Genomic DNA, 11,648 nt, shown 5'->3' with positions numbered 1-11,648 from the left:
TATAAATACCTGCAATATTTAGGACTTCTTTATATCGAAATTCAAGTTTAACTGGGCATCTTTTTTTTTTTTTTTGGCTGGTTTGTTGTTTGTTTTCCAGTTTTTCTCTAAATCTGGCAAGCCGGCCTCCAAGTGATTCTGATCCCTGTTGTACTTTGAGAACCTCGGGGTTGGGGCAGATAAGAGGCTGGGTTCGGATTCATCCGACCTCAGTGCTTTAACCACGGATAGGATCCCACAGATAGGACAGGTATCTCCTTAGGGCAAAGGGAACCAGTGGGGCCAGGCCGAACAGCCTCAGGACCTAGAGCAAAGTTCCGTAGCAGAAAGGGCCTGGATTTTGTCAGAAAGTTCCAACACGCACAGTGACCGCCCCTCTCGGGCCGAGGCGGGACTGTTCTGTGAGCCCCCGAAGCAGGGGTTCTCAAGCACGGCTGATGCCGACCCCTGGCCACGTCTGGAGACATTTTGGCTGTCACAATACGGAGAGTTAGGGAGGGTGAGCTACTGACATCTAGCGAGTAGAGGCCAGAGATACTGGTAAACATGTCACAAAGCGCGGGACCGCACCCCCCGCCCAACAAAGACTTACCCAGCTGCAAATTCCAAGTTCTGGGGCCGAGAGACCCTGCTCCGGAGCAGGTCAGCGCGGAGAAAGAGCCGCCCTGCCCGCCGCAGCCTCGCCCCTACCCCGAAGCACCGAGCGGCCCGAGAACCAGGCCTTCAGACGCCCCGCGGGTCGGGGCTTGGGCAAGCTGCCCAGCTCTCTAAGCTTCTGTCTGCCATTCCCCACGATGCGGGTACAGTTATTTGCCTCATAGGGTTACTGCAGGGATTACTGAGCTAATTCAGCCTTTCAGATCCAAACACTCCTCCTCTACCTGCTGCTCAATGCTGACTTCGCGGGGGTTCTGTTCAGCTCTTTCCCCTTCACACTGTCTTCTAGAATGGTCCTGTCTTTGAGATCCCAATGACACGATTTTGGCTGTCACCTACCAGCCGGCGGCTCCTGACTTGCCACCTCGTGACTCTAATCTCCTTCGGAACCACAGGCTCACGCTTTGAGCTGCCTACTAGATAGGTCATCTCATATTCAGCACGTTCAGAATTCGGTTCTAAACAGGGCAGTTGACTGAAGTTCGAGTTGACAAAAACCTATGAAAAGATGCCCAAGCTCAGCTAGCAGCCAGGAAAATGCAATAAATGCAGTATTTCTCAGAAAGAGTGGCAAGAATTAATGAGAAAGATAACATCCAGTGTTGGTAGAGATTAGGGGGAACAGGCACTTTCGCACACTGCTCATACAAGTATGACTTGCTATGACCTTTTTAGGAAAGCCATATTGCAATATCTGTTCGAATATAATATATGTCCCTTACATGCCAAGGAAATTGCTGCACAGGTCCCTAGGGTCCATGTACCAGGATGCTCATCACATCGTTGCCCATGTTAACGGGAAGTTAGAGGTAATCTGCTTCCCCAGCACCGGAGGAATGGATGGAAAAACGGGATAGCACTGTGCAGCAGACAGAATGGATGCCTCACATGGATAGAAATAGCGACAGGAATGTCCTTTACAATAGGGTGCTAGGTAAAAAAAAAAGCATCGAATGTCTAATACAATACGATTTATGTAAATTAAAATAACACACACATAAAACAACAAATGGCATTTTATAAGAATACATTCAAACAAAAAAAGACATTAAGGAATGGTTGCCTGTGGCGTGAAGGGGGCATGGGAGTGGGGAATGGGGCCGAAAGAGCTTCCAAACAAACAAGGGGGGAGTCTTACCTGGCACAGGAATATGAGTGACTCAACCCACAGCTCTGAGGGCCTCCCCTAAAATGAATAGCACCTTGACTTTGACCTTACAGTCTGTTCCCAATTTTTTGCCACTAACAATGATACTGCAACAAATATTCCTTATATGTATATTTGTATATTGGTGATTATATTTTAAAAGCATATATTTTTCATTGTGATATCTCTACATATGGAATAATATGCAGTTATTAGAAAAAATGAGTTACAAAAAAATCCATGCCAAGACACGTCATAATTAAACTTCTGCGGATGAAAGACAAAAAAAAAAAAATCCTGAAGTCAGCCAAAGAGAAAAGACGCACTACTTATCAAAAACATCAGTCTGAATGATGGCAGATTTCTAATCTGAAACCACGCAGCTCAGAATAAAAACACACACAATTTTTCTAGTGCAGAAAGAAGGGATTTTCAGTTTAGGGCAGGAATATACAAGATGAGCCTGGATCTTCTGGTAGTACCAAGAAAGGAGTATTCAAAAGGAAAAAAAAAACCCACAATGATGGGGGCGTGTCAGAGGGACACAGGAGCCAACTAGTAGGCAACTCAAAATATGAGTATAAAATATAACAATAAAATAAATATCCATGAGTCTATACTGATATAAATAAATGCTTAGATGGAAAAATATATGCATACGTACAAACATGCACACATTCCTGCATGCATACATACGTGAGGGAAAAGAGACAAATCTCCCATGTAAAATTGAAAATAATTTTATGTGGATACTTCGCTCTCTACTCAAGTTTGGGTGCACACAGGTAATCTGCTTACCCACCACTGGATGAATGGATGGGCAAATGTGGCAGGAATATATATATTTTTTTACAAAAAAGTAATCATCAAAATCATACACACAGAGACACGTATGCACATATACCTATGTGTATATACATGCATATACGCTCATTGAAAAGGTGCTACAACGGGAAGGAAAGACATACGGAAAGGGAGGGACTAATAATAAAATAAAATGGTAAAAAAAGGGGGAGGTATCATTAACTTTATCTTCTTGTATTTTTGGTTCATTTCACTTGTTACAGTAAGAACGTATTGTCATTTAAATTTGTAATTTAAAAGAAAATCGCAAATGAGTAAATTTTTTGAGGGAAATTTTCCCCTCGAACCTACTTTGGCTCTTATTCTCTGCTTCGGGGAACTGGTGCCATCATTCACTCCCGAGACAAGAGAACTGCGAGTAATTCGAGATCCTTCCTTTTAACCTTCCGCCCTTCTACTTAATTGCTCACCAAATCCAATATTTATTAATTCGTAAATATCCCTTACCTTCCTCTAATTAAGCATAAGTCCTGTCTAGTCTAGTTCCTAAATCCCTTTTAAATCCCTTTCTCCCTTTACCACCCCTGTCATTAAGGTGTCTTTTAGTTCAGGACTTGGTCATCTCAATAGCCTTTAAAATAATCGCGTTTTACTCTCTGACCCAAAATCTCTCATACGATGCTTTCAGAATCATCTTTCTAAACACTCATAGTGTACCAGTTGACACAGAAATGAATATATTTTAATTTTAAGAGGCATACTTCTATTTCAGTCTTCATAAGAACATATAGTAGAGTCATGATTTCAAAGATATTATTGCCTAAATTTAAGAAATGAAAACAGTGAAGGTAGAAGATGAGCAAGTGAAGTTAGAAAACCTTAGTCTGTAAGGATAAAGCCCAGACGCCCTGAGTCTTGATGATCTGACCCCATCCTACCTTTCAGCTTCGTCATCATAAATGTACCACCCCAACTAGAGAGAACTTTCCGATGGCCCCAAGCCCGCCATGCTCTTTCATTCGACTCTGCCCTTCATCATGCCGTTTTCATTCTACTTAGTAAACTCCTTCTTTTCCTTCAGTATTCAGCTCAAATATTTCTTCCGTGAGGGATTTTTTTTTGTACATGAATGTTCATAGTAGCTTTATTCATAATTACTGAAAAGCAGAAGCGTCCAAAGTAAGAGAATGGATGAACGGCCCGTGGTAGCTCGAGACAATGGGATAAAAGGGAATGAGCTGTCGAACCAGGCAGAACCACGGATGAACCTTAAATGTATATTGCTAAGGGAAAGAAGCCAGTCTGAAAAGACTACATACAGCATAATTCCATTAACGTGACATTTTAGAAGAGACAAAACTATAGTGACAGTGAAAATATCAGTGACTTTCAGGAATCTGGGGAGGAGGAAGAGGGTTGGAGAGGAGAAACACGTGGGGGAATATTTTAGGGCACTGAGACTATTCTCTATCTGAGGCTGTAATGGTGGATACTTTACGCATTTTCCAAAACCTACAGAACTTTGCAACACAAAGAGTGAAACTCGACGTATGCAATTAAAACCAAAAAAAAAAAAAAAGCTTTTAGATCAAGAGATACAAGGTCAGAATGCAAAATGTGAAGAAAGAATTTAACTGCGTCACGAATGTACGAAACGAACGTACCGAAGTGGGTGGGGGCGAAGGCTCACATCAGGTAACTGGAAATGAGTGATGTCTGTAAGATTACAGGCAAAAGCATCAGCACGTAAGCGCTGCCTTCTAGTTGGCACGCCTCTTCCCCGCGTGGGCACAGGCCAGCAGTTCTGAAAACTCTGTCCACACATACTGGCACGGAAGGGTTAACCGGATGGTGGACTGCAGAGCCCTGTGCCTCCCTGCTGGAGTGAGAGGCTGAGAGGCTGCAGACGCACAAAGACAAGGGCTGAAGCAGTCCTTGTGCCGATGGAGAAGAGCTGGAGACATCAGTATGCACCCACTGTTTAGTTTAATACAGACACATTTAGAAACGTTTGTGTATTTGTTGTTAAATTAATTAAACCGAGAGGCCATTAGACAATGTGGCTTTAATGGGATGGTGACCTATAGGACAGACAGACAACTGAATTTGAAGCTAGAGCAAATAAATAATTTTCTTACTTTGCTTCTGCCTTTTCTCCACTTCCGGTTTGGCAGTGCCTGATCAGAATGGATTTTTTGCTCAAACTCCCCTACATTTTAATGTGCTTCGGTTTATCTTCCAAGATCTTGGCGTGAGAAGAGGGAATCTGAGGACATCCCCTAAGGCCACCAGCAGCAGGGAGTGACCAGGCGAAGGCACCAGCTGGGCCCCGTGACCTTGCCACCCCCCTCGCTTCCCATGGCTGGGTGCAAGGCCTCCGCCCCCATCCCGGCCCCTCAGTTCTGGCATTTTGAGCTTTTGGACTCTATTGTAGTGCTTGCACTTGATAATATAGTAATCACTTATTAATATTTCCATGCTCCCCTCCAAGTCACGAAGTCTTTCTGGACAAGAACTCTTACCCAACTTCTTATCTCAGAGTCACAAAATACCTGTCTAAGTAAGTGCTCATAAAATGTAAGCTGACTGAAAAGACTGTGGTCTGGAATCCAGGGTCAAGAAGTGACTTCCCTAAAGGTAAATCTGTTTTGCGTGTTACTGCAGCTTCCTGTCTTCGTTGAGACACTGCCCCGGTTGCCTGGAAAAGAACACAAAGGTCAGAGTCATGGAGGTTTCAGGGACAGGAACAAAACAGATTAGAAAGGCTTAAAGTGAGGCCAGGGTTCCCCCAAGTGGCATTAACTCGACTCTTCTGCCCGGTCATCTCCGTCTCTGTGGACCAAGCCTTCTATCTTCCCTATCTGCTCTCTGACTATCTGAGCTGAGTAAACCCAAGAATTATGGCCTCAGCCTACTTCTGGGATCAACAAAAACAGTGTCCTTGACATGAGGTAACAGAATGGACATTGCTCTGCTGAGGTTTCATCTCTGTGTTGGAGTTTGGAACTCTTTGGGTTGGTACAAGGCACGGCAGTCGTAAAGGTTGTTCGTGATGGCGGGGGAAAGAGATGCAGGTGAGGGGAGAGAGGGAGAACTAGATTGACTATCGCCACACAAATCTCACATGGAAAACATTTAAACACTCTGGCTTAAGGTCAGCCCTGATGATAGCTCCACTTCCTGTAGGAATGCTGACAGGGCAGGCGGAGCGAAGTGGGGAAAGGTTGCAGGTCCCTTACGTGACCGACTTGGAGTTCTCCCTCCACATGCCCATCCTCCCTTTCACACTAAACACAACCCTTACGGCTCACTGTCTCTGTGGGGTCATCGGTTACGTACTTTGACGAAGGAATCAGGGCACAGGGGTTGAATGTTTCCAGCTTTCTAGGGGCTCCTTGCCTTGGGAAATCCATGGCTACAGTCCCCACAATCCACGAACAGGCAATGTGGCACCGATCTGCCATGTAACTGTTAATATGAAAGGGTATGTATTGAAAATTCGTTTGCAACTTTTAGTTACTGTTGGAGGAATGGGAAATGGTACCAATAAAGAAGCACCAGATAAAATGGGACCTCGAGTCTCTTTATTAAGCTTTTCTTCCTTTAGCTCCTCGATTCTGAAAGCCAGACAGGATTGGGCACATGCAGGGGTGGGGCAGGAGAGGCAGATGCCTCACTATAGAAAAGGCAGATGCGAGGGTATATGGTGCACAGAGGAACAACGGACCTGAGCTCACTAAACATCAACATCCAATATTTTAAAAGATGTTTTCCATTTAAAACGATACCTGTTTATTACAGAAAATGTGGAAAAGGAAGCCTTCTAGGTGATTCCGTCTATATTCACTCTCTACGGTGGGCTCTCTCAAACATTAATATACATAATATCATGGGAAGCTTTAATGAACGTAACACAGAAGCTTGTTACAATGCAGATTCCAAGATTCTAACTCAAGAAATGGATTAAGTAGATCTGGGAATCTATTTTAAATAAGCAGACCAGGAAATGCAGAGGGTCCACACTTTGATTCTTATTATTACATCTTTCCTTCCTTTAACGATCTCATCCATCGAGGTAATCAAAGTCTCGCTTATATGAATATTGAGACTGTCACTACGTCAATGGGTAAGATGACTAAAGACTACTGCATATTTCTACCCTCAACCTGAGTTTAAGAATCAAGTTTCAAACTACTCGCGAGATATGATGTGCCTCGCCACCACCTCCAACTCAACATGTCTGAAACTGAAGTCATTATCATTCAGTGAATAGCACCTTCTAACTATGTACCTGAAACTATGCTAAGATGAGTTAAAGTACAGTCCTCATCTTTGAGATGCTCCCACACTAAATGCTGTAATAAAACAGAATACAGTATTATAGGGATTCAAATGCCAGAGCAATTAGTTTTGCCCAGGAGGTAGAGGGTAGGGTGGTAAGGAAAGATCATGTAGAGAACACTTCTCTAAATTCTCTATTAGAGAAAGGGGTAGACAATACATTCATAAAATACATCCCTTGACCATTCAGCTATTGGTAACTTAATCTTTTTATATCAACGTGTAGTAAGTTTAGAATGAGTTAGTATGATGTAATTGAAGAATGCTATTATCTGACAGAGTATGATGTAATCTACCTAGGCAAGAACGATGTATTAACAGAAAGAAAGCGCTCTATATACCATCTAGGCAAAAATGGAGCAGGAAAAAACTATGTCGATGTGTCCTCAGTGCATGGACTAGGGAACCTGGTTGGTAGACACAAGTACTAAGAGTTAACATTTACTGAATGATGCTTATGTGCCAAAGATATGGATGATTTAGTTTAATTCACACAACTTAAGACGTAGGTCCTATTATTAATCACGTGTATGGTGGATCGTGCGACATACGTAGCCCTTTAGTGGAGCTGGGCACATCATGTCTTTATTTTGTTTTGTTTCTAAACCACCGCTATTTATTTCGATAGTATGATACTAGAACTTGATCACGTTTATAGAGGTGAATGCTTTTTATTATAATAAAACATACATAAAATTTACCATTTTAACCATTGTTAAGTATAAACTCAGGTGGCATTAAGTACATTCATACTTTTTCATCTTCCTCATCTGAAATTCTAGACCCATTAAACAATAACTCCTCATTCTCTCTCCCCAGCCCCTGTAAATCACCATTCTGCTTTCTGTCTCTATGCATTTAACTCCCTGGGGACCTCATCTAAGTGGAATCATACAGTATTTGTCCTTAGGTGACTGACTTACCTCAGTATGTCGTCAAAGTTCACCCATGCTGTAGTTATTATCAGAATTTCCTTCATTTAAGGCTGAGTAATATTCCATTCTATGTATAAACCACATTTTCTTTACCATTTATTCATTGACAGACACTTGGGTTACACTTCCAGCTTCTGGCTGTTGGGAATAGCGCTGCCATGAACATGAGTGTACAAGTATACACCCAGAAGTGGAAATGCCGTTTTGTATTTTTAATCACATTTTATATTTTGCTTCTCAACCCTTTTCTTCAAATGTGTTACTTTTCATTAGGAAAAAAAAGTTGCTAAAAAGGAAAGACAAATGTTATACACATGTAAGAAAAAATAATTAATACAGTGGTATTTCCTGTCTACTGGCTACAGAATTCAAGTTCCGAATATGATCAACTTTGGATGAACTGACCAAACTACGAAACAACAGGTCAAATCCTGGTCTTGGAAATGCCATGAAGATAATGGTATCTTTAAGGCTCAATCTAAAGCAGACTGCTGACTCCTTTCTGATCTCTAAGCTGCAATTTTGGTGACTCCAACTTTAGGAATAGTGAATACAAAATCTAGAAATAAGGGATTCTTTATCTCCTTTCCCTTCATTATTTTCCTGAATTAATTTCAGAATCAGAAGAAGTATTAGAAGTCAATAAGTATAATCCTTTTATAATACAATACACCTAAATGTGCCCTCTGAAAGTGATTTTAGTGTGTAGATATTTGGCCTCCAATGACATTAACCAGGGTATGGATCCCTTAAATATAATCGCAGGTGGTGCTTGTTCATATAGACTAATATTTCAGGGGGTACTTTCCAAACATTCTAAACCCGTTTATACAAGAAAAGCTAGCTTCTCCATTTTATAGAGTAGGAAACCTTACCCTAAACTTGCTTCTCAGGCTGATGACACAGCTCAGCAACTCTTAAGATGAACTACAAATACATCAAGCAAAATCTTCCTTAAAGAAAAATATGGTGGGGTAGTAATTGCAAATGGGTATGGGGTTTATTTTGAAGGTGATAAAAATGATTGAAAATCGACTGCGGCAATAGTTGTACAGCTCTGTGAATACACTAAAAACAGTTATTTGGATACCTGAAGTGAGTGAATTATATAGTATGTGAGTTATGTCTCAATAAAGCTGTTATTTTAAAAAGATATTAAGAGAATGAAAATACAACCCTCAGAATGGGAGAAAATATTTGGAAATCATATATCTGATATATGATTTTATCTACAGCTCCAGGATATATGAAGAACTGTGATGATTCAAAAACAGAAAGATAACCCACTTTTTAAAAGAGCAGCGATTTTCATGGACATTTCTTTAAAGGAAATACACAAACGGTTAACATGCACATGAAAAGATGCTTGCCATCACTAATCGAGATACCCCTTCGTATCCACAAGGATGGCTATAATCAAAACAACAGATAATAACAAGTGTTAGTGAGGATATGGAGACCTTGGAACCCCCATATACTGCCACTGAGAATGTAAAGTGGTGCAGCCGCTGTGAAAAACAGTTTGACGATTCCTCAACAAGTTAAACATAGAATTACTATATGACCGAGCAATCCCACTCCTACGTATATACCCGAAAGAATTGAAAACAGGTGTTCAAGTAAAACCTATGGCATATATGTTCATAGCAGCACTATTCACAATAGCTAAAAAGTGGAAACAACCCAACTGTCCCTCAATGGATGGACGGATAAACAAAATGTGGTGTATCCATACAATGAAATATTATTCGACCATTAAAAGGAATGCAGTACTGATACGTGCTACAGCGTGGATGAGCCTTAAAAACGTCATGCTAATCATTTCACAATGTATACAATCGCATATATATGTATATACACATATCGAAATAGCACAGACAATGTTTGTAAATTATACCTTTATAAAGCATCGTGCTAAATGAAAACATCATGCTAAATGAAAGAGGCCAAACACAAAAAGAGGTCATATATTATATGATTCCATTCATATGAAACATCTAGAATATGTAACTCTATAGAGACAGAAAACAGAGGAGAAGCTGCGGGGGGCCTGTGGATGGGGAAATGGGGAGTGACCGTTTAGCAGGGACGGGGTTTCCATTTGGAATAATAAAAAAGAGGTAATGGTTGCACTGTATCTTGAATATATTTAATATCACTGAATTGTACAGTGAAAATGGTAAATTTCACGGTACATGTATTTTACCACAAAAAAAAAAAGAAAGAAAGAAAGAAAAATTCAGGACGCGTAAGGGGTTCCAGGAAGGCATTAGAAATAACAACCTATAAATGGGATATAGGCTTCATTATATCACAGCTTGGAAAATACAAGTATAATGGATATAACCAGTTAAGATACAGGAATGCAAACGCGTAACCCTGTAAGACTAACTGGTGATTGGAATCTTTTATCGTGGAAAAATAATCAGTAATGGAAAAAACCTTAGATGCCATCATCATCTCTCCTATAGTAAAAAAAAAAAAAATGATGAGTACAGAGAAGGAACATGACAATCTCCGTTATAGTGATCTGCTCTGCAGATAAACACTGATTTCACCACTAAACTACACATCACGATTTGCTTTTTTGCTTCTTCGTTTCGAAATTTTTCCATGTTTCTACATATATAGTTCATTTCTTTTAACTAACTTTAATAAAGAATTCCTTCATGTGAATATACCACAATTTACCAATCCGTTCACTTAATAATAGACATCTATGCTTCTAGTTTGTCACTACTAGAAGCAATACTGCAATGAACATCCTTGTATGAGTCCTTATGCACTGCGAGTGGAATTAGTGGCTTGAAAGGTAAGGACATCTTCGACTTTACTATATATTGCTAAATTGCTTTCCAAAGAGGTCGTGTAGGTCCTCAATCCCCTATCTACGCTTTTGAAATTAAAAAAAAAAATCTGGAAAACAAAAGGTATTTTTATAATTTGGCCTTTTTAGTTTGTTTATGATATTTTAGTATTTTCTGTTATTTTCAAGTTTTGCATTTTAATGTCGTCAAGGCTCTCAATCATTTCCTTTACGGTCATCCTTTACCTCGCTACTCAAGCCACTACAAACTGGCTTCTGAACCACAGCGGTCCAATAAAACCGCTCGATAAGGTCACCAACTATCTTTTAAAAGCCAGATGTCATGGACATTTTCTCTTATGGCTGAATAACTTAGTTGACCTCTGCAGCATTTGCTATTATTCATCTTTCCTACCTTAGAAATTTCACCTCCCTTAGCTTCTTTGATATCTCGATCCCCTTATCTCTCTGACTCTCCCTCTCAACCGGTGGCCTATACAGCATTAGTGGGATACAGCAGTGTGCAGTGCGGCTATCTATCTATCTATCTATCTATCTATCTATCTATCTATCTATCATCTATCTATCTATCTATCTATTATCTATCTATCTATCTATCTATCTATCTATCTATCTATCTATCTATCTATCTATCTATATCTATCATCTACAGACACACACACACAGTTCTAGTACTTTCTAGTTCCTGATTGTATCTTAGGAAGGTAATAAATTCAGAGGATCAGCACCTTACGCCAAACCACGGCTATTTTGAATTTTACTAATGCAGAATAGATTATTTACCCTAACAATCGGCTCCCCTTCTCCATACCCCATTTCTATTAGCGGTACCATAATTCTTCCGGTCTCTCAGGTCAAAGGCTTGGCCTCATCTTTGGGTTCAGGGTTCAAAAACAGATCTCTCATGTACTGCATTATAACAGGTCTCACTTACACA

Source organism: Pteropus vampyrus, unplaced genomic scaffold (assembly GCF_000151845.1).
Source record: "Pteropus vampyrus isolate Shadow unplaced genomic scaffold, Pvam_2.0 Scaffold191, whole genome shotgun sequence".
NCBI classification, from domain to species: domain Eukaryota; kingdom Metazoa; phylum Chordata; class Mammalia; order Chiroptera; family Pteropodidae; genus Pteropus; species Pteropus vampyrus.
The sequence above is the reverse complement of the archived record's forward strand: the minus strand, read 5'-3'. Positions refer to the sequence as shown.